A 24,797-nucleotide genomic window follows, 5' to 3' on the forward strand; every position below is an offset into this window, starting at 1 on the left:
CTCTTTGGCTAGAACCCTGCATACACAGTGTGAACACAACCAGGCTGTCTGACAGATCTCATCTAGAATAAGGAACTAATATAAGGGCCAAGGATACAAAAATGACTAAGCTCTCTAATCTACACTAAATGGGGATGAGGAGACAGAAGAGAGTTTTGGCCACTGGGAAGAAAATGACATCACAGAAAGCAGTGGCTGAGATCTTAGAAACCCTCTGATATCCAGAGAAGGTGCAGTGTCCCTGGCAGATGGAGACTGTACAGTAGGCACTGTAATGGAAGAGGATGGGGGAAGCTGCAGGCCACAGGGAACTCCCTTCTTATTCCAACTCTCCATGGTTCAGAGGTTCACCTTGGTTGGTTAAGAATTGAGTTCTCCTTGGAAGAGCCACTCCCCACTGGCTCTAGATCCAAAGCAGAGAGGTTTCCTCAGAGGCTCAGATCACTCATCCATTCACCTGAAGCACCTGCAGTCAAATCTACCATCATGAGCCCAACCTGGGCCCTTCCTGGGACGTTGTTTCTGAGACTGTGTGTCCAGATACTCCCAGGGCTCTTCCTGCTCCTAGCACTGGAGCCAGCGGTCAAGTACCTCCCCTATCACTGGCACCCAGCTCTGTTTGATTTCGTTACTGGACCTACCCACCCACCCCACCTCTATGGTCAAACTTTGAGAAGGCACCTCAGTGGTTGACAAAGATGAAGAATAGAAGAAGAATCTCAGAAGAAAGGCCTTGGATTGGAAAGCTGGGAGGCGGCTATGCCCCAAGGAACAAGTACCAGCACATCTTAAGAGGAAAGAGAACAAGCATGCCAGGAGATGCATTAGGCCCTTTTACCTTCATTTTCTCATCAAGTTTTTCAACTATGAGGAAGGCAAGGCTGAGGTCTAAAGGGGAAGATGCTTATCCAAGTTCACATAGCTTCTGTTTAGGGTGTATATTTGTTGGGGAGTGGAGGGAGAGGGAAGGAGGAAAAAGGGAAGGAAGGAAGAGGGAAGGAAAGGAAAAGAGGAAAGAAAAATATAAGTCCTAGGAATTCTAAGTTGGATTTTTAAAAATTATTTGGGGTCTGAGTGTGTGTGTGTGTGTGTGTGAGAGAGAGAGAGAGAGAGAGAGAGAGAGAGAGAGAGAGAGAGAGAGAGAGAGAGCACCGAACCATGCCTCCAGGTCCATGTGACTTTAGAATGTCATCCTCCATTCCCCAAATCTGCAGTTGCCTGCTGACACAGCCCCAGCACTCCTCCCCACTGGGCCATCTGAGTACTGCCAGCCTTCCCATCTGAGCTCTGAGCTCCCCTCAATGGTGGACTTCCTGACAGCGTATCTTTGGAATGAGTTGAGATCCTCATGTGGCCTTCTTGGGTATCCCTCCTGCCAACCCTATCTTGATACCCATCAGTTTTTTCCTCTTTGCCCCAGTTCTTCCAGGGTCTAGATAAGAGGTGTCAATCTCACACCTGGGCCTGTGTAACTAGAACCTCCCCAACCCACCTCCAGTTTGTGCAGTCACCTGATTCAACAAATCATTCTTTGATGCCATGGAGGCCTTGCTGGCTCCTACCCCTCTCTTCTGGAAAGCCTACAGTGAACACATAACACTAACATATGCATTCATTGAATGCTTGCTGAGTCCAGGAACATTACTGTGCACATTCCAAATGATATCTTCATGGGCTCCTCCCAGCCGCCTCACCCCAGAATTATGATGAAGAAACAGACACTGAGAAATAAATGAACTGGCCCAAGTTTCCCAGCTATGAAGCAACAAAATCAGGTCTACTTGTCTAACTCAGAAGACATATCCATGAAACTGGATTTCAAGGATGTTTATGAATTGGTTCCAAGCCACTGATATAGGCTCATATTCCTGGCAATCCCCTACACATAGGCAATGCTGACTGTTCATTGTCTTCTGAAGGTACACTGTCCAACCCTAACCCCCATGCCTCTGTTCACACACCCCCTTCTCCTAAAATTCCTTTCTCCAGTTTCTGCACTCACAAAGTTTAATCCAGAATGTCTCCTCACCAGGAATAATCTCCTTCCTTTAGTAATTGCTCCAGACTTGCATTATTCTTGCAAATGACTCATGTGTCACCCTTTTTTGTTTGTTTGTTGAGACAGGGTTTCTCTGTGTATCCCTGGTTGTCCTGGAACTCACTCTGTAGACCAGGCTGGCCTCTAACTCAAGAGATCTGCCTGCCTCTAGGCCTCTAGAGTGCTGGGATTAAAAGTGTGTGCCCACCACCACCAGGCTATATGTCACCATTTCTAATGTTCAGTAAATGCTGAGACAGGTCCAGTTTGTACTTAGCCCCATGGAAGAGCCCTGCATTGAGCATGGTATGCATGCTTACAGAACTGTTTTTGTTTTGTTTTTATTTTCAGCACTGGGCCTTGCACATGCTGGGCTTGTATCTTGTTTATTACTGAGCTACTCAGTAGTTACTCAGCTCCTGAGTCAATCAATGTTTTTAGAAGTCTTTCTTTTTAAAGATTTATTTGCCCGTTTATTATGTGTATGAGTGTTTTGCCAGCAGGTATGCTATGTGTACCATGTGCACGCAGTGCCTCTTGAGGCCAGAAGAGGGCGTCAGATCTCCTGGAACTTAAGTTGCAGATGGTTGTGAGCTGCCATGTGGGTGCTGGGAGCTGAACCTGGGTCCTCTGAAGAGCAGCCAATGCTCTTAACTACTGACATCCTGCAGTCTCACTTTAGGATTCTTATGTTCAAGAAGATAAGGAGAAGCTCCATAGAGCAGGTCCCTTCCTGAGCAGGGCAGTTTGGAGGGCGAGGCACATTCCCCTAGAGACTGGCATGTGGTGTAAGGGAATGTGGTCTATGGAGTCACCTCAGCCTCAGGTCATCCTGTGTATGAAGCAATGGAGACATTTCTGTGGACAGGAGTACTCCAGGGTGGGGTAAGGACTGGCTCAGAGTCCTGGGCCTCTCTTCTTTGGGTGCTTGCTTCTCTTGCCTTTAATGCTGAATGCCAGCTGTTATTCATTCCAGCCTCCAGCCCTGACAGGAGCACCACTCTTGCCTTTTTCCTTTCTAGAACTCAAAGGAAAACTATAAACTGCAGTTTGAAAACTTCCCCACTTCCTCTCAATATCCAACCCTTGGGAAAATCTGATCAATGAAACCCATTGGGATTTGGCTACATGGATGCTTTCCATCCTGAAGAGATGTGATGGTATGAGGCAGGGCCAGACCCATTTGTGCTGGAGACACATGGGGAAGCTATGCAGAGGGACATGCATGAGGCTCAAAGTATCAGTTTTAGACCATAGGGAAAGAGGTTCTACAGGACTGAGTTCCAGAGACAGGCTTGCTCACAGGTCAGGGTGGCCATGCCTAGAGTCAGGGCAGGAAACAGGCTGTCAAGGTGTCAGGCCTCCAGGTAGGAGAGGGTGAAAGATGGTTCAAAGTTGAGGGATGTGTGAACCAGATAAAGGGTGGACAGAGCTGGTAACTTGGCCAGGCTAAGGAGCTTGGGCCCTGATGGGATAATGAAGCACTTTGGAAAGCCTGTAGCATGCAGGCCCGGGAAAGTTATGCCAGGCAGCCCCTCCTTCCCTCTCCCCTCCCCACTCTCTTCCTTCCCTCCTTTGCTCTTTCTCTTCTCTCCATCCTTTCTTCTTTCTCCCCTTCCTTCTCCCCTCATTCCCACCACAGCCTCAGCGCTGTGCACTGACCCCTCATCCTTACAGGAACACTTTCTTTCTGCGCCCAACAAAAGGCAGAAAAAAACAGGCTCAGATCCTTCTGAAGGGGGAAAAGCCACCCTCTGGCAAACCCCATCCTTTGACTTGCATTCACAACCTTAAATATACCCTTTGAAGACTTATAGCCAAGACCTTAAACATAGTCTTTGAAGTCCCTTGTCCATTGAAGTTGCCTTTCTTTGAAACCATAAAAGAATGCGAGGCTTTTCTTGGAAGCAGGAAAATCCCACATGCGTCTTACGACATTTATAGAGCAAGAATTGGTAGCCAGGGGACGGGAGTTCTAAGCTCTGTCCTTTCTCCATGGTGACAGCCGGGTAGCTTAGCTGGCAGTGTGGTCCAGAGGTTAAGACACTCTCTGGAGGAAGGCAATCTGTGGTGAGCCAGTTAGATGACTTGAACCTGGTCACAAAATCTCTTGAAACCTCCATTTTTTCTCACTCCTGAAGTGAAGAGGGCAACACCTGCCCTCCCCCTGGAACAGTGGCTGCCTTGCTTGCTCATGGGTTTCCATGTGTGCCAACAAGGGAACCTGGCTAATTGATACCCAGTTGGTTTTTCTCTCCCAGAGAGGAGTTCCAGTTCCCCACTGCAACAGATGGACATCTAGGAAGGCAAGTAGCACTGGAAATCAAACTGTGACCGTGAGTAGGAGGATGGGGAAGCTGAGGGTGTAACTCGGTCATCCAGTTGGTTGTCTAGCAAGATGACCTGGAATAAGTTTCCAGGACTGCACAAAGCAGATGCGGTAGCACATACTATAATCTTATAGAGGGACATGATAGCAAGGCCACTCTCAGCTACATATTGAATTTCAAGCCAGCCTGGGCTATCTGGGAATCAGTCTAAGGGGATAGGAAGGAGGAGGGAAAAGAGGAGGAAGGGAGGAAGAGAAAGAGAAAAAGGGAAATGGGATGATCTCAGAGAAATGCTCTTAGATTTTTTGACCCATGCTTGATGCCAGATGATGCTCTCTGTGTGTCATAAGTAGGGCAAGGATGAGTCTTTTTCTCCACAACATTCTGGAATGTGCAGAAAGAGGTCAGAGGCTGATGGGCTTAGGAGCCATCTGAGATTAGAACAGGTCATAGCTTCACAAAGAAGTAGAGCTGGAGGTTTGGTGAGGAGAAGGAAGAATGTTGACTGAGAGCACCAGAGTCTTAAAAGAAAATATCTGAATTAGATTTAAATGTATATGGTAGGAAGAAATTTACAAAAAATAATTCAAAATGGATCATTAACCAAAATGAAAGAATTGAAAGTTTTAGTTAAAAGAAATCCTTGAATTTGGCAAAAATGTCCTAAATTGTACAAAAAAGCATTAAGTATATAATGCATCAGTACACTGATCTAAACATCACCAAGATTTAAAACTGGAGCCAAGTGTGATGGCACATGCCTTTAATTCCAGCACTCAAGAGAGGATGAGGCAAGCTGGTCTCTGTGAGTTCAAGACCAGTGTTGTGGGAGATTTGTTTGTGTTGCCGCTCCAAGACTGCCAATAGAGTTGGACCTTGCTTGGAGGGTGGAGTCTACATTAAGCAGGCAGGAATGGACCACTGGCCAACTAGAGGGGCATGGGGGGGGGAGGCCACTAAGGAGATGCTCAGGTGGAAAAGAAAGCATGTGATCATTTCCCCGTCAGTTCATGGATCTTTCTCAGGTTTATCCCCTAATATTTAACTCCTGCGTTTCTTTTTCTTTTTCTTTTTAAATAAAACAATAAAAGAAGTCACAATAGTCTACCATGAAGTTCCAGGCCCTCCAGGGCTACAAAGTGAGACCATACCCAAAATTTAAAATTGGGTTGGCAAAACAGCTTAGTGGGTAAGGGCACTTGCTATCAAGCCTAATGACCTAAGTTCAATCCCTGAATCCTACATGGAGAGAGAGTTGGCTCCCAAAGGTTGTCATTTGGCTTCTACATGCATGATGTGGCACACACCCACCCACAAACAGGTACTCATTTTCATGAACACATGAACACACCTAAAAGTTAACTTTGACATTTGTTTATTTATTATTTATGTTTATTTTTAAGACAAGTTTTTAGTATGTAGTTTTAAACTTACTATGTAGACCAGATTGACCTTAAACTCACTGAGATACATCTGCCTCTGCCTCTGGAGTGCTGGAACTAAAGGCATGACTCAAAAACAAACAAACAAAAAAGCAAACCAAACAAACAAAAAACAGGGGGGAAGCAGTAGCCTTGGTGAAACCAGTCACTCCTCAGAAGTTGGGTCAGATGGGGTCTGATGACAGATTCCATCTGCTGCTATCTGTGGGCTCATTACTAACTCAGATGCAAATGTGGGTGGTGTTAGCATGTGTGTGTAAATGGGTGAATGTGTAGTGTGTGTGCATGTAGTATATGTGTAATGTGTATATTGTGTGTGTGTGTGCGCGTGCATGTAGTGTGTATATGTAGTGTGTATAGTGTGTGTGTGTGTAGTATGAGTGCATGTGATGTGTGTAAAACATAATTATAGAACCTAGCCTAGTAGTGGCTGAGGCAAGAGGATTATGAGTTTGAGTCCAACCCAGATTATATAGATCTTTAAGAACCAATTGGAGCCATATAGTGAGAGCCTATCTCAAAAAGTAATTCTAAAAACAAAATACTTCAATCACTGAAGACAAATAACTCAATTTACAAATGCAAATATTCAGAGTCTCACCAAAGAAAATACATAGATAGCATATGAAAAGATGTTCAAGGTCATTAATCACAGTAGGGGGAGGGGGATGCAAATGAAAACCACAGTGAGGTACTATGACACACACTTGACTAAAATTAAAACCACTGACCACATCAAATGCTGATAAGGGTATGGAGCAACTGGGACTCTATAAACAGCTGTTGGAGTTGTAAAATGGTTTAATCACTTTGGGAAACAGTTTGACAACTTCTTTAAAAGTTAAAGACAGTCTTGTCGCATAAGCTGGCCATTCCACCCTTGGGTAATTACCGGTGAAATAAAAGCATCTGTTCACATAAACACTTTTCAAGGGCTGATGATGTAGTTCAGTGGTGCTCACCTGCTTAGCATACCCAAGACACTGGTCTTCAGCACCACCCCAACCAAACGAAAAAATTCAGCACCTACATGTGTACATGCATAATCTGACCTGTTTTATTTATAATTGTCCCAAATTAGAAACCACTCAAAGACCCAACATGCAAGTAAACTCATGCTGGTGTCTACATATTAACACAATTCTACTTTACCAATAAGAAGGAACAATTATTCAAATAGTGGTATTGTTGAACTTTTGAATAATGATGTGCTGTAGGTTGAAAGAAGACAGACAGAAATGTAAGCAAATTGTATGATTCCATTCATAAACAATTCTAGAAAATGTAAGGTAATCTGAAATGAGTGACAACACATGAGTAGTTGGCTGGGTGGGAGGGAGGAGGGGCAGGAAGAAGGGGATTTCAAATGGACACAAGGGATTAAAGGAGGAGGAAACAAAGTCAAGTGATGAATGTAGTCATTGTCTTGACCATGGTAATAGTTTTACAGGGCAGACAAACATCAAAATTCATCAGATCGTAGACTTTAAATATGTGCAATTTAATGAAGCTTTTTAAAAGAAGGAGGATGGACCAGGTGTGGTGACTCATGCCTATAATTCCAGTATTCAGAGAGCTGAGGCAAGAGGATTATTTTGAGTCTGAGGCCAGACTGGGCTACTGTATGATTCCATTTCAACATATATGATTTTCACCAAGGAAGCCAAGACAGACAGACAGACAGACAGACAGACAGACATCCATCCATCCATACATCCATACATACATACAGATGAAGCAGTAGTTTTGATCCCTTGGTGAAAACCAGTCACTTAGCAATTGCAGTCAGAAGTGGGTGTGAGGTCTGATGACACAGTCTACAGATTCCATCTGCTCTGCTATCTGAAGGTTCATTACTAACTCGGCTAAACCTTCCCAACTCGTTCCAGGCTCCTGGAGGGCAGGCACTGGGTTTTCTATATCAAGTTTATCCTGTTGAGGAAAGGAATAATGACAGTGACGAAGCAGCTTCCACAAGTGGTGGCAGAAGGGATGGCTATCACCAGAGTCCTGAAGAGTCACCTAACAAGGGGCCAATAGCATCACTACCATATTCCTGTCTCATGTGGAATGTGAGTGACTCACCATTGGAAGAATCCCAGCATAGCTAGGGAACTGGATAAGGCACAGCAAGAGGCTGAATTGTGTCAGCTCCTGGAAGAACTGGAACCCTGGGGCTCACTCTTCAGGTCTGGGCTGTCCCATAAGACAGTCCTTACATAATCTACAGTGACCTGTGATATTCTGGAGCCAGGAAGTCAGAGCTATGTATGAGGTCCTCCTTCGTGAGTGCTGAACCCAGATTCCAACCTTTGCCACACTGACCTGATTAGTGTCCCCATGTGTGGTCAGACTTGTTCTGCAGGCCATACATGAAGATTGACAACAGCATGAAGCCAAAGCTGAAGTTCTCTCCCTTCTAGAAGTCAGGCCAGCAAACCTAGAGCCAATACCTGTTGTGTTCCAGCTCCACAAGAGCCTGCCATAGTAATGGTTCTCGAGGCCTTGTTTAAGTCAAAGTATAGACTAGACTAATAATGCAACCCAGCTATCCTTTCAACAGTCTCCCTTCCTCTGCTTGTTAGCACTGGTCTTGCTAAAGGAAAAGCTTCATTAAAAAACTCAGCCTCAGAATGGAAATGAATGTTAGGTTTGCTGCTTACATGACAAAGGAATTAGCCAGCTAGCTAAGGTTGGATGTCCTGGGTGGCCTGCACTCACTCTTGTGTGTGTGTGGGGTGGGGGCAGAGAGAGACAGAGAAGGGAGGGGTCTTGTAGATCAGGCTGGCTTCGAACTCACAGGGATCTGCCTACCTCTGCCTTCTGAGTGTTAAGATTAATGGTGTGTGCCCCTGTGCTCAGCTCTGGGTAATCCTTTAAATAACACATTCCTTTCCCAGGCATCCATAGAATAATCTAGTTTTAGAAATCACCTGCAGATGGACCTTCGGACATACCCAGGAAGAAGCGGTCTGATCCTTCTAGCCAGATTTCTCCTCTCCAGGGCTTCTTTACATTTTTGTTTTGTTTCTTCTTCTTTGTTATTTATTCATTTAAGCCTCCTCAGAAAGTTTATCCAGACTTTGAGAAATGCCAGGTTGCAAAACATGGTGTAAGTTGTGTGGGGCTGACTATACTTCATCTCTGTGTTGTACTCTGTACCCTGCTTGTTTCCATGGACACCACAGACCTTGCTGTATCCCCATATTCCCAGGCATCCATGCTTGAGTTCAGCCCTACAATAGTAGAAAAAAAACCTTTCTAAATGTCTTACCCAGAAGACATCACTAAGCCAGGGAATCTAGGAAGTCCTCCACATGAATTGGGATGGAAACTATGTGCTTAGAATGACTATCACCCTGTGCTCAAGGCAAAACTGAGTTGCTTCTCCCCAGACCAAGACAAGGGTATGCTGTCCTGGTATGTGTTTCTCCATTACATCACACTTGTATTTTATCAGAACATCATCCTTCCAGGTGATCGTTGGTGGCCACTGGGATATAAATGAAGGTGTGAACAAGCAAAGCAGTTCCTGCAGAGCTGGTGGAGGAGGATGGGGTCTTGAAAGAATGGACCTGCTTTCAGTTCTTTGAGATACACCTGGTAATTAATGTTCCCCCTTTATCCACAGGTGTGCACCTAGCAGTAGGGTGAAGGGGAATCCAAGACCAGGGGCTGTCAGGAGTTATGTGCAGAAGGGTCCCAAGATCACCTGGCAGACAGGAGTTGGGGGCAGGCTCTCCTCCAGATTAAAGAGATGAGGTTGTGGGAGAAGACAGGTTTGAGGCTTCCTGGGGGATGTTAGAAGCTATCTGGGAAGTATTGAACATAGAGAAAGTAGGCTTGAGGGCCAGTATCTGAAATGTGAAATCTACTAGGGTATCTACTAGATATCAAGAAATCTACCAGAAACCAAAAAATCTAGTGGATAACTGTCAAACTGGGCATCTCTTTTGCCTGGACCCATTGTTGCTATTGTCGTTTCCTCCTCCTTTATTTTTTTTAAAAATTTATTTTGTGTGTGTGTTGGGGGTAGGTGTGCATGCATTCCACAGTATGTGTGAGGTCAGAGAACAAGCAATTATTGAGAGTTGGTCCTACACTTGTACTATGACGGTCCTAGGAATCAGATGAAGGTCATCAGGCTTAGTGGCAAGCATCTTTACCTACTGAGCCACATCATCAGCCACACCACTAGTGTGGTCTCAAGTTCCCACTGGTCTCCTGAGGGTCAGACCCAAGCACAGATAGATGGCAAAAGAGTTCCAGTGACATGAACAGCTGAGACAGTGGCTGCCAACAGAAGGCTCGAGAGAGAGTGAATTTTCTGCCCTTGCAGTCAGAGAGCCACGTCTTCCTTAGGATGAGGCACTCCTTGAGCATGGCACTTCAGAAAGTTGTTTTTAGCTCCCACAGGCCACAAAGATACAGTTAGTAAACTTGCCCAGAGGGACTTCCTCATAGCTACTCCCACCTATTCATCGTGCCGATTTTGGAGCAAAATTGGAGTGAGACACAAGTCACTTACTCATGAGTCCAAGATCTCAAACTTCAAAGAGTTAATTTTATTTTGCAAACATACAATCAACTCCCAAGGAGAATGTGGCTTCAAGGTCCTAACTAAATGTAAACGATGCTGAGACTCATGGCCACCAGTCCTATAAGTGCCATCCCTTGATAGCTGCAGCTGCATCCACAGACTGACTGGTGTGAAGACCACAAAAATCCCATAGCTGGGGTGGGACTCTACCACATTTTGCTGTCATATTCTAGCTTCTCCCCTGGAATCAGGATCCTGTTTAGTAAAGCCTTCACTGTTAATGTCAGGATATATTAGGAAGCCTCTCTGTATGGCTGTTGGGGGCCATCCATCTCTCCTGCCAGAGAAGCACTTGCTCCAGAATTCTGTGGCTGGTGTGCAGGCACAGAGTGCTAGAGGCCTTCCTTTGACAGTGGCCAGTTCTCAACATGAAAGGGACAGGGAGCCAGACCAGTGTCATGACAGGTTTCTAATGGCTGCTGACAGGGGCCAGGCCTTAGTTTCAGTTTATTGGAACCAACTGGAGCTCAACAAACAGTTCTTGGGAAAGCCGCAACCCAGGGCAACCAATAAGAGGGTGCCCCACAACATTGCGAAAGCTGAAATGTCCCTAACCATTGAGCTGCCAACCCATCCTATAGCAACCCATAAACTGTTTGTTTAAAGCAACCAATCAGCCCACAGACTAAGCTCTACTCCCTGGAATTCTTCTAATCCAGTTTAAAAGGAGTCTGTGGGCTCCTCTCAGGGTCAGCATGTGCCACCCCAACATGTTGGAATTAATAAAGTTGCTCTTGTTATTGTGTATGTGACTGTTTGTCTTTTTTTAGGGGCTTCTCTCAGACTCTAACACTCCACATGGTTCACAAAAGACAGAACTAAGAAATGAGAGGCAGTCTAGAAATAAGTCATGCTGGAGAACACTCTGCTTCTTCCCTCTCCAAAAGGCTGGTTCCCTGCTGTTCTCCAAAAGAAAAGAGTGTCCTCTGGAATTGAAACATTCCATCCTGTAGTGAAGCTCCAGAAGTAGGAAGGTCAATAACTCCAAACAGGAAGTCCCTGAAATGACCAGACTCACTAAGATAACCTCCCCACCCCCCAGAATGTCATTCAGAGAAAGTAAAGCTGAGCTGCAAAGAAGACTCAGACCAGACCAGCTGCCTGGAAGAAGCAGAAACCAGCTGAGCTGACTAGAAGAGTTTTAGGCCAATGGAAGCACAAGGAAAAATCACTTTCCACTTTGCTAAGCTGCCTGCAGGATATGCAGTGTGCTCCATGTTCCCAGCTTTTGTGAGCTGTCACCCATGCTGAGGTGACATGCTGGATTTGGTGATGCAGGTATCTTTGAGTCATTTCTGTTCCTGTAAGTAACCCCTTACTCATATTTCTGTAGGTAACCCCAATAAACTCAGTGGTTTACCAAATTGGACTTTGGCGGTATCCTTGCTTTGGCCTGTCATGGGTTCCCTTACTGGGATGAGTATCAGTGTGTGTTACATCTTCCTCCCCAAGAAAAGTTTTGTTATACAACACAGTCTCCCAAGCTAGTTGGGTGAAATGGGGTAATTGTAAAAATGCATAAACACACATGTATGTGAGTGTTCATGTGGGTGAGTGTGAGAATGCACACAAGTGCCTGGGGGGGGGGGGGCTGGAGGCCAACTTCAGGTGCTGTTCCTCAGGATCAGTCCCCTTGTTTCTACAAATTTGTGTGTGTGTATATATATGTGGGTGCTCTTGTGTGTGATATGTGTAGATGGGTGAACATACCATGCCATTCATGTGGAGCTTGGAGGACAACCTTACCTTTATGTGGGTTCCAATGATTGAACTCAGGTCACTGGCTTTGGAAGCAAGCTCCTTTACCCATTGTCTTAATCTGTGAAGAGACACCATGACCACGGCAACACTTAAAAAAGAAAAACATTTAATCAGGCAGGCTTACAGTTTCAGAGGTTTAGTCCATTATCCTCATGGCAGGAGCATGGTAGCACTCAAACGACATGATAGCTGAGAGTTCTACATCCCTCAGTGACACACTTCCTCCAAGGCCACAAATCCTAATTCTTTCAAATAGTGCCACTCCCTATGAGCCTGTAGAGGCCATTTTCACCCAAACCACCCCACCCATAGAGCATCTCACTGGATCCCCCTTGTTGATTTAAGTTTTAAAATATATTTATTTATACTGTGTGTGTGTGTGTGTGTGTGTGTGTGTGTGTGTGTGTGTGTGTGTACACAAGTACAGTTATCCAAAGAGGCAGGGGTGTCTGATCTCTTTGGTGATTGAGTTACAGGTAGCTGTGAGCTCCTGACATGGGTACTAGGAACTGAACTTGTGTTCTCTGGGGGAGCAGTAAATACTTTTGGCTGCTGAGCTATTTCTCCAGCCCCATTTTTTAAATTTCTAGGCTTTTGTTGGGGATGGGGTGGGGGTCTTGGTATATAGTCAAGCCGTATTTTGGAAGTGTTCCATGGGTTGAAATAACAACATGTTAGCTCCAACAATTCTAAAAGGAGAAAGAGGAAGAAAAACTGAAACCAAATTCATTTTTAGAAATGACTTTAAATTAAAAAATTGTGTATGGGTGTTTTGCCTGCATGTGTATCTATGCACCATGTGCATGCCTGGTGCCGTAGAGACTAGAAAATGGTGTCAGATCTCCTGAAGCTGGAGTTACAGGCAGTTGTGAGCTGCCATGTGAGTGCTGGGAATAGAACCCAGGTTTCCTAGAAGAGTAGCCCATGTTCTTAACTACTGATCCATCTCTCTAGCTCCTAGAAATGCCTTTTCTTGTCAAATATTTATTTCAAAGTGGCTAGAATATTTATTCTACAAAGTCTTTACCCCTTCTCAAGAAACTCCAGAATTCCTTTCCATTCTGACCCATATCCAATTTCAGTTCACTTTATTCATTTTTGTTGGCCAGAAGTTGGCACTCATTTTGCTTTTCTCAGTGATTTTTGATGAGAAAATGGTCTAACAGTATTCAAGAGAAATTTGTTCAGAAACATTTGATGCTATTGTTTTGAGATAGGTTTCTTACCCTACAGCCCAACACTGGTTTTAAAATTCTCAATCCTCAGTGCTAGAATTACAGGTATGCACCACAATGCCTGGCCTTACACTGTTTTACTTATTATTTGGACTGGAGAGTAGTTTTGTGAGTCACTTTACTTTCAGTGGCAATTACCCTGTTGATTTCATTAAATTAGACAAGGATTAACTAGAGTTTACTGTTTTGTCTGTCATGTGAGTTTCTGTACTTTCCCATGGAATGGTACATTATTATTATTATTATTGCTGTTGTTACTATTATAATTGCTAGGTATTGAACCCAGAGCCTCACATGCCAAGCAAGCACTCTGTCACTAAACTACATTCTCCCCTATTGTATACTTTTAAACATTATTTAGCTATAACGGTAATAAACAAAACACACTAATCCACTTACCAGAAATGAAGTGGTTCAAGAGAAGGATTCAGTTCCATGACTGTGGCCATTGAGGGAGAAAGGGCCTTATAAAAATCCAAATAGACACAGACTTGATGGTTTGGAGATCTTTTTGCAGAAATCATGTTCACTGTGCCAATGAAACTCAACACAATCACAGGGTGTCATCCAGAGAATCCAGAGAAAGGTGTGAGGGTGGTGAGGGCAGAGTGCACTGGGTCTTGGGAGTGCCAGGCAGGGCAGCAATATGGCTCTAGCTTGAGACTAGATACCCTGTTTTTTATCTTGAAATAAATCCTTAGTAATTTATCTTTGTGTATGTGTGCTTGTTTTATTTTTCATTTGTATTTTTATTTTTTTTTTTTTCTTCTTATGTAGCCCACATTGAACTTCAATGACCTTCCTGCCTCTACCTCCTGAGTGCAGGGCTTAAAGTCATATACTATCATACCTGGCTTGACTTTCTGTTTTATGAGTAATGCCTGATGGAACAACAAACTATTCATTTGTGTTCCTGCCTTTGGTCTTTTCTCCTCCTTACTTACCTGCCTACAGCTGCCACCAAATGATGGCACCCACCAGACCTAAGCACAGGAAGTATTGGGCCTTTGTGACCAACTATGGGGCAGACCTGAGGCTCTTTGTGTGTCTATGCCTAGGCTATGTGTACTGATGAAGTATAATGTTGAATAGCAAATGCTAACTACCCATTGCAGGTGAAGGGAGGCAAGTTATAAGCCGTGCAGCAATGTCTAACCATCACAGCAACTCCTAAGCATCTCTGACCATCACAGGGACTCACAAGCATTTATGACCATTACAGCAGCTCCCAAGCATCTCTGGCCATCACAGCAGCTCCTAAGCATCTCTGATCATCACAGAAGCTCCCAAGCATCTCTAATCATCACAGAAGCTCCCAAGCATCTCTGACCATCACAGCAGCTCCTAAGCAACATCTCTGAGCAATGTTTTCAGTTGTTCCAGGATGAGGTAGGTAGGTGTGATGTGTGTGGTGGCATGGTGTGTGTGTGTGTGTGTGTGTGTGTGTGTGTGTGTGTGTGTGTGTGTTGTGCAGGTGTACAAGTGGAGGTCAGAGGATAATTTTCAGGAGTCAATTCTTTTCTTTCACTGTGGGTTCTAGGGATTGAACTCAGGTTGCCAGGCTTATAAGCAGTGAGCACTATTACCTACTAAGATCTTACCAGCCCATAATTTTTAAGTCATTTTCAGCTAGTTCTTCCTTTCTGCCCTTCTTTCTGACAGGGTCTCTAGCCTAGGCTGGCCCTTGAACTCTGAATGTAGTTGAAGATGACCTTGAACTCCTGGTCATCCGATCTCCATACTGAGATTACAGTATATGCCACTACACCTAGTGAACCCACTGTACCAAGGCCTAAAGTCAATTTAGTATTTTACCACTTTACTTTTCTTCACCATACTGAGGTTTGAACTCTAGGTCTTACGTGTGTTATCCCTGAGCTAGCTACTGCCCCAACTCCGTATTACTTCTTTAATGAGGAAAAATAGAGAAATATGAATAAATACAGTCATTAGTTAATTGATATTTTTAAGGCATAAATTGTGAAAGGGAAAAATAATTATCTGAGGATGCAGCTCAATATGTACAATGCCTGCTAGAGTTTAATCCTTGGGATCCTTAGGATTGCATAAAGTGGGCATGCTAGATCACAATCGGAACTCCCAGTAATGAGAGCTCACAGCAGAAAAAATTCGAGTGCAGATAAGCAAAATGATAACTATAGGACATATGTGCTTCCTCCCAAATGGGCCATTGTTAGTTGTCACCCAGGATCACCACTTTAGAGACACCTTTAAGTCTGTGGCCAGTGAGTTCACACTATACTCCCTTTGGCCACTTATAATAGCATTATGAAATTCAGCTCTTCATGGCTCAAGTCCCATGGCTCAGTTGTATCCTTTCCCACCACACACCCCTACCTCCTCTATGCTCTAATGAAAGAGTGTCAAAAGAAGTTGAGATGTGGAGAAAGCAGAGAACATCACGGGCACCCCTTGGAAAGTTAAGTGACCCCTTCACTGAGTACTCAGGTCCACAACTGTTCTCAGACATCTGTGAATAATCTCAAGCCTTGTAATTTGTGCTTTTTTAGAGTTCCACAAAATTTAGATTAAGCCAGCTAAGAATGATGACATCTCTCTGACTGGTTGTTATCCTAAAATAACAGGGTCTGTGTATTCTTTCTTCATGGATCATCCTAACTTACCCCAGCAGTAGCAATGTGGGTGGTCATCTGCTCCTGGGGTGTCTCAAGAAAGAACTAGACAGAGTTACTCAGACCTGAGGGTCCTGAGGCCTGGAAAGAACAGGTTATGTACAAAAACAAAACCAAACAACAAAACTAATAACAAAAACAATATATAAAGTCGCTTTTCTTCTAAATAATAATCAGTAAGGGTCTACATTGCCTAGAGAAGGACCACAGTATACCTCATGCCCCATGTGTTTAGCTGCAGGGTCTTCAGGAAACAAAAACAAAAACAAAAAAAAAAAGGAGGCTGCTGGAAAGTTCTTCCAAGGATAAAGGAAGTATAGGCCAGTCAGGATGGAGGATCAGAACAGGTTATGTAAACAGCAGACTGCAGAACCACATATCGGGCTTTCTTCAGCATCCTGGGAGGCAGGTTACCATGAAACATTGATGACAGATATTTTAAGAGGTTTCCACTAGCTATGAACCCACCAGCAGAACTGAATCCACAGACAGGCAAAAAGAGATAAGACTCTGGACTGGCAGAAATGAGGGTGCTACAATACCCACCTCTATTCACGCTTTATTCTAGGAGACAAATAAATTCATTGCTCAAAAGCCCTAGAGAATTCAAGGCCCAGTGAACCCCAGAAAGAGGCATTAAATGGCAGGAGAAGGGTTATCATTGTTAGAGTCAAAAGCTTTTGTCAATAGGCCAAATAAACAGACAAGTAATAGTGACAAGATAAGAGAGGTATCCAATGTGGTCACATTGAGAAAAGGAATAACGAGGTCTGGTGATGTCCCAAGTTTGTCTTCCTGGTCCAGACACGAGGTTTAGCTTTGAATAGAGAACAAGAAACAAGAAGTTCTAGTCAAGGTGCTGTTCCACCTATCATTCACTCCTGGATCTTTGTGAGCTCCAAGCCTCTCCCATAAGGTGGTCTAACAAGTAGTCAGAAATGTGTAAAATCTTTTCTTGGGAGACAAGTTCCACCACTGACTGGTCCCAGGTTTCAGTTTTTCCTTCTCAGAGCACGAGATTCCTGGGGAAATTCCAATTCTGTGTTCACTGGTCTGATAGCCAAAGGCAGAGTATAAGTGTCTCTCAGGATAGTTTCACTCCTGCCAAGATGGTTACAGGGAGAGAGATTCAGCTTTGCCAGGTTATGCAATGTGGCGGGCACTTTCATAATACATCAAGGAGTAATGATGACATTTTCCAATGATCTACTTCTCGGGGTAGGAGCTGGGCTCTGTACCCAGGTTTGCCAGTCCAACCCAATGGATAGCTGTGAGGACCTAGAGATGCACAGTGGGAGTGGAGCAGGGCTGACTCCATTCAGGCCTGTGAATGGAGGAACAGTAGGCTGTCCTCCCTATCAGGGCTGAAGATAAACACAAAGGTCCCAACCTTTGTCCCAGCTTTACCTGAGGCTGCAGACCTCTGGAAGAGGCCCCAGGCTCTGCACATGCAGCCACCTGCCTAAGACGGTGGCACATTTCCTCTACTGCTGCCGATATTTGCCCACTACAGTTCAGTCTTTTTCCACTGGATGACTTGCTCAGGAATGAGAGACACATTTTATCTCTTAGACTCCCAGAGAGGTTTCCTTCCTGTGCCCACAGGTAATGCCTGTGATCTCTGCCTTTTCAGCCTTCAGTAGAGGGAGGTAGAGGTGAGGTTTCTTTCATGACCCCAGGAAGCCACATTGTTCATTCAGTCTCCAAGAAAATTAGGTAACCCAGACTCATGGGGACACATGATATGTAGCAAAACTTCAGGCTTTCCTTTTCCAGACCTTGGTAAAGTTACTCAGTTTCTTTGAATTTACAATTTATTATTCAATTAATTTACTTACTCATGTGAATGGCATGGTGATCAATTCCTTTCTTCCATCATGTGGGTTTCAGTCCCATCATGAACCTGAACTCAAGTGATTAGTGATGGCAAGCCCCTTAACACACAGAACCATCTCACCAGTCCCTTGGATGCCTTTTTTTTTTATTTTTATTTTATGTGCATTGGTGTTTTCCCTCCATGTATGTCTGTGTGAGGGTGTCAGGTCTTGGAATTACAGACAGTTGTGAGCTGCCATGTGGGTGCTGGGAATTGAATATGGGTCCTCTGAAAGAGTAGTCAGTGCTCTCAATCACTGAGCCATCTCTCCAGTCCCCAGGGTTCCTGCAGAGTTAAACACCTGGCACCTGATATGGCCTGTAGTTGGAGTCTAGAGAGTGTTAGTTTCTTTTCCTCTCAGCCCAGTTTGCCCAGCATGCCAGTGGACCCAGGTCCCTTGCCGTGACCTGAGTAAGAACATCCTGGAAATGGGCAAGAACAATGTTCATCCACCCAACATTTCCACAAAATGTCTCATGCTGAGTATACTGGAACACCAATTTCATGTGAAGATTTTTTAATTGCTTTAATAATTGAGAAATAATAGTGAGAAGTACCAAACATGGTGGCACACACCTTTAATCCTAGCACTTGAGAGGCAGAGGTAGGTGGATCTCTGTGACTTAAAGACTTACTTGGTCTACGTAGTGAGTTCCAGGATAGCCAGGCCAACATAGTGAGCAATATTTCAAAGAAAAAGAGATAGGGAAGAGGATGTAAATTTTGTGTTGACTTTAAAGAAAAATAGGAGCTGTTTGTCCCATGCCCTGAACTTCTCATAATCCCAAACAGGGGAGCTTGAAAACACTGATGCTCAAGGCCATGGCCTCGGGTCACTTCACATGGATCCCCATCTTTTCCTACTGCAAGTCACAAACCCTGTGAAGTCATTTCGTAAATGAAGAGGTGGACCAGGGGCCAATCCAGAAACCACTGTGACCCCGTGCTTGCTGTTCTTCCTCTGCCCAGAGCCTGACTCAAACAGTCTACGCCTTTCTAACTTGTGAGTCATCCAGGAGCAGACTCTTCCAAGACTGTCGCTTTGGATTCTCAGGAAAAGGTACTCCCATTTCTAGGAACACTTCATGAGATTTGCTTTATGTCAACCTAGGATGCTCAATCAGGTCTAAGTGATTTTCCTCACACCCATTCCAGTCTCCTGCCACTGCTGGGGTCACCCTGTAAGGTCAGGTGCTGAGATGTGACCTGGACTACCTGTGCCCTATAGGGCTCAAATCTGTGGGCTCCTTTTAGTTCAAGTAGACCTGGGCTGGGACCGGATCTGCCCTATTCTTGTTGCTACCAGAAAAATGTACCTCTTTCCTGGGACTATCTTAATTCAATATATAAACAAAAATATTCTATCAGTGACTATATGGTGGGAATATAGCGATTTTTATTTTCATTACTTTGCCTGTAAATACCATAAAAACATATTATGTGAAATACCATAAAACATGTTATATACATAAAAATATATTATTATGATAGAAAAAAAAAGACCAACATTCCTCTCCTCTAGCTGTTTCCTGGAAATTTTACATTCTGAATTTAACATCAAATTTTATTTAATTTAAATAACTATTTATTTTTAAATAGTATCTCACTATGTAGCTCAAGCAATGTGCCAAGGCTGGCCCTGAAATTATGAGTTTCTTGCCTCAACCTCCCAAGCACTGGGAGTATAGGTAGGGACCACCACAGTGACTAAAGTTCAGTTGTTATTTTACTTTGGTTTTCAAGATAGGGCTTCTCTGTATAGCCCTGGCTGTCCTGGAACTCTCTATGTAGACCAAGCTGGCCTTGAACTCACAAAAGATCCACCTGCCTCTGCCTCTTGAGCACTGGGATTAAATACATGTACCACAAACACCTGGCTTAAGTTCAAAACTTAAAGTATAAAGCCACAGAATGTTTTTCCCAAGGAAGGAAAGAACTAGAAACCCAATAGCTCCTACATATTGTCCTTAATGAAGCTGAACATAAATAGTATCGATTCACCAGGCTCTAGGTATTATTAAAGTTATCTTCTTATAAATCAAATTCACATGCACACAAAATAATTGGAAAACTGTTGGTAGAGTAAGAGAAAACACATTTTTAAAGCCATAGACTTGGGAGGTCACATTTGTCCCTCAGAAAACACAGTAACTGTGGCAGTAATACCAGATGTGAAAGTGTAGTACTAATTCACTCAACAAAGTCTATAATTTTAACCATGCTTTAGGTACAGTTGTCAGGATTACAACAGTGAACAAAAGTCACAAAAGCTCCTGCCCTAGGAAAGCTACATTCCAGCCAGAGGAACAGAGAATTCTCATACAGCAATAGCATCCTCTACTCAGCACTGATGCTGATCCTAACATTTTGCCTCAGGAAGGAGAACTCTCCACTAGCCCCCTTCTTAGTGTTGTTCTTTAGTTACAGTTATAAGAATAAAAGCTAGAGAAGGGTGGGGGGAGGTCCCGAATGAGGGTCCCAAGTGAGTGGGGTCCCAAGGTAAGGGACCATGTGGGAGAGCATAGCAGATTCCATAGCAGGTGAGGGTGACCAAGGCGGAAGGGAATAACAGGCCAGGTAGACAGAGCTTGAATGAGGAGTTTATTTAGAAAGGGGAGTGAGGGAGAAGGGAAGAAACATAGAGGCACTGGGAACAGAAGAGGAGAGAGGGGAGAAGAGGAAAAGAGGAGGGTAAAGGACCCCTTTAAACATCAGATTCCCACCCACTTATGCTCTCTTTTGCTCTCTCTCTCTCTCTCTCTCTCTCTCTCTCTCTCTCTCTCTCCTCTCTCTCCTGCTTTTGGTTGACCACCAGCTACCCCCCTCTTTTCCTATCCCCCATCTCTTTCCCCCCTCTCCTGTTCCCAGTGGGGGTATACGCCTTTAATCCCAGCACTTGAGAGGCAGAGGCAGGTGGATCTCTGTGAGTTTGAGGTCAACCTGCTCTACAGATTGAGTTCCAGGAAAGCCAGGGCTGTTACACAGAGAAACCTTGTCCTGAAAAAACAAAAGACCAGTGAGAGAGAGAGAGAGAGAGAGAGAGAGAGAGAGAGAGAGAGAGAGAGAGAGAGAGAGAGAGAATCATCTTGGGCCAGTGAGATGGTTCAGTAGACAAAAGAGCTTACCTTACCTGATAACTTGAGTCTGATTGGAATAATCCCCAGTAAAAAGGAACAAATGTCTTCTGATTTTCACACACATGCTGTGGCACATGAACACACGTGTGCACATGCAAGAAAATAAAAATGTTTAAATGGCCATCTCATTTAAGAGTTTTGGGTTACAAATATTATATAGGGATTTAGGGGGATATATATCAGATAAATGAGTGCCCTACTAGTTAAAATGTTTGGTGGTCTGCTTTTCAAATGTATGGGTTACTGTTATTTACAAGTCACCAAATATCCTGAGTTTTGTAAATGTAAGGAAAAGTTACTTTTCAGAAAGCCTTGGGCTGAGGATGTGGCTTTTAGTGGTACATACTCATAAGCCTTGGACTCATTTCCACCTACCCTCCAAAAGTGAGAAAATTTTATAAATCATGTCTTTTTAGTTCTTTTTCTCAGATACAGCTAACTCCACAGTTAATGTTTAAGACATTAAAGGTATCTTTCCCCTGGAGAATGAGGGAAGACAGTAAACGCCTGTGTTTACCCAGAGGACTAGGAGAGCTAGAGAAAAGCAAATTTCCCCATGAGTATGGGGAGGTAACATTTTAGCTCATTTCAAAACGAAAGTGTGGGCATGGGGGGCAGGCATCTGGAGGACCAGGGTTTCCAGACAATGGCCACAGCCTAGCTGATAAGGAAGATTTCTCTGTCCCTTGAGACATGGAGCTAATTCCTCAAACACAAGCAGGAGGCTCAGATGCTAAGCAACAAGGAGGAATGACAAATGCCTATTCTTGCATCTCATTTCATCATTATATCAGCACATGTTGTCTGAATGACTTCTGCCCCTATTCCTCTGCTTTAGACACAAGTATGACAGGAGCTGATCTACCACCTGGGTGGATTACTCAGGAAAACAAAGCCTTTCTTTCAAGCCTACAAAGACCAACTGCAGAAGTGTGGGGTAACGTGGACTAGATTTGACTGCAGGAAACATACAGAAGATTTTGGGCTCTTCACATAAACCAGCTAAAGGGTCTTGATTCAGTACCTTGTGGAACCTATGTAAAGGGCAGAAGTCCCCTGGGCCGTCCAGACTTTTCCACCAGTTGGGTATTCTAGTCTGGTCACATACTTGCAGAGATGGGTAATCAAGGTGGAAGGTGCTCGACTATTTGGTATGTAGATCCTCCTGCTTCTGAAGGCAGAATTGGGGCTGCATAAAAGCCATAGGGAGCTGATACCAGCTCAATACTTGTAGAGCACTCAAGTCCCATTAGCATGGACATGCAAGCAGAGGCTAGAAAGCCATCTGTCAAAATTTTTAGTTGATATAAATGATTAATTCCATCTAAGTCTAAGATGATTTTTAAAGCTCTCATGATGTGGTGAACATTGGTCATGATCTTTAAGAACCCTCCAAGAACCATATGGGGAACTACTTAGCCAACCACTGACAACAAGAAAATTTAAAATGTGCATCCTAGGGGTTATGGAGATGGCTCAGCAGGTAATGTGTTTGCTGTGTAAACATGAGGACCTAAGTTCATATCCTTAGCACTCATGTAAAAGCCATGTATAAGAGTGCTTGTCTATAGCTCCAGTGTATTGGGACAGAAATAGCTGATAGGAAATGGCAGGCTTTTTGGCCAGCCAGTCTAGCTGAAACAGGGAAGTCCAAGTTCAGTGAGAGCTCCTGTGTCAAAAAAAGATAAGGTGGAAAGTGACAGAGGAAAACTGACATTGGTCTCTAGCCACCACACACACTAAAATACTTTGACATGTGCATATGCACACTCACACATGCACATACATACACAAAAGAGAAAAATGTGTGTGCTTATTGGATATAAATTGCATGCAAAGATAAAAAGGACTATTTTACCTTGTATATTAGCAAAAGTGTAAGTTATGCCTAATGTGGACTGTGAGAGAACTGGTGACTAAGTTGGGTACCACCTTTCTAAAAACCAATACAAACAATACCAAAAAAATCCGAGCCACTATTAGTTCTTTGGCTCAGTAACTTTCTGCTTAGGTATTTCAGTTACCATAAAGAATAACTTGGGGAAGAGCTGGAGAGATGTTCAATGGTTAAGAGTACTGATTGCTTTTCCAGAGGATCTGGGTTCAATTTCCAGCATCCACATGGCAGCTGAAAACTGTCTGTAACTCCAAGATCTGATACCCTCATACAGACATACATGCAGGCAAAACACCAGTGCAAATAAAAATAAGAATAAATAATTTTTTTAAAAGAATGATTTGGGGGGAATCCTGAACAGTATAAAAGCGGAGAAAGCTAGCAAGGGCAAGCGAGGGTGTGTTTACACTTTGCTCTCAGCTGTGGCTATAATGTGACTAGCTGCTTGAGTTTCTTCCTTGACTTTGACAAAATGATGAACTTGGAATTGTAAACCAAATAAACCCTTTTAGCCCCTAAAAAAAAAAAAAAAAAAAAAGAATGATTTGGGGAAGCCACGCAGTGGTAGCACATACCTTTGATCCCACCACTCAGGAAGCAGAGCCAGGTAGATTTATGAGAGTTCCAGGCCAGCCTGATCTACAAATCGAGTTCCAGAACAGCTAGATCTGTCACTGAGATTGAAATCCTGTCTCAAAAAAAAAAAAAAAAAAAAAAAAAAAGAAAAAAAAAACAATTACTTTGGGAAAATTCATTACTATGAGCTTGTAGGTGTTTACTAATAATATAATTTATTAATAACACTATTCATTGATAATAGATAAAGGTCTTAAGTAAGGGAGAAGTAGGCATAGAAAGATATATAATGAACCCTCAGGCCATCATTACAAATAATATCTGTAAAGAATTGTTCCTCAAGGCAGCCTTGTACTGTCCAGGGCACAAGGACTTCTCTTTGAATGCCTAAGTGAACACACAGCAACTGATCAAGCAAATTTAAGCAATGGAAAAAATGCTCCCATAACAAAATACCATCATTAATAATGTGTATAAGCCATAATTTTCAGAATATGAAAGGCTGTACATGTATTTTAGATGTGAATTATAACTTGAAAAAATTAAAAACATGTTAACATCATGTATTATGATAATGTATTGTTAGTCATTCCAAATGTTTTGCTGAGCACCTGTTATGTACTTGGTACTGTTCTATATACTATGAATGCAACAGAGTAGATGAAATGTGTTCATTCTAGTGGGTCACTAGAAGGTTAAGATTGGAAAAAATACAGACAATGACAAAAGTGTGTGTGTGTGTGTGTGTGTGTACATATGTGTGTGTGTTGGGGGCACCTGTACACATGTGATATACACACAACACATGTAGGCACATTAAAAACAATATAAAATAAATAAATAACCATTTAAAAATAATGTTTTAAAAATAGATTCTTCAAAGCAATTAACTGATCTTTCTCTTATATCTGTAGACATTAGAGGAATGTGTTTCTCAATTCACATTTAGAAGCATGTTTCATATGCTGTGTCAGGTCACATGATTTTATACCAAGCTGCTGTCTGGGAAATTCTAAAGTTGTCTGCCTGTTCGACTGCTCTTAGAAATCCCACACATAGCACATCTGTAGCACCATCATTCACAGTTCAACATTACTGAAGGAGACCCTCGTGGGAAGTCTGAATGTGCTGGCAAGATTATTTGAAAAACTAATAAAGTCCTTGTAATCCCTTTCAAGGATGTAGAGAGGAAAATGGCTGCATTTCAAATTCATGGCATTTCAAAGGCATGAATTAAGCTCTAAGCTCTAC

Source organism: Phodopus roborovskii, unplaced genomic scaffold (genome assembly GCF_943737965.1).
Source record: "Phodopus roborovskii unplaced genomic scaffold, PHOROB, whole genome shotgun sequence".
In the NCBI taxonomy this organism is placed as follows: Eukaryota; Metazoa; Chordata; class Mammalia; order Rodentia; family Cricetidae; genus Phodopus; species Phodopus roborovskii.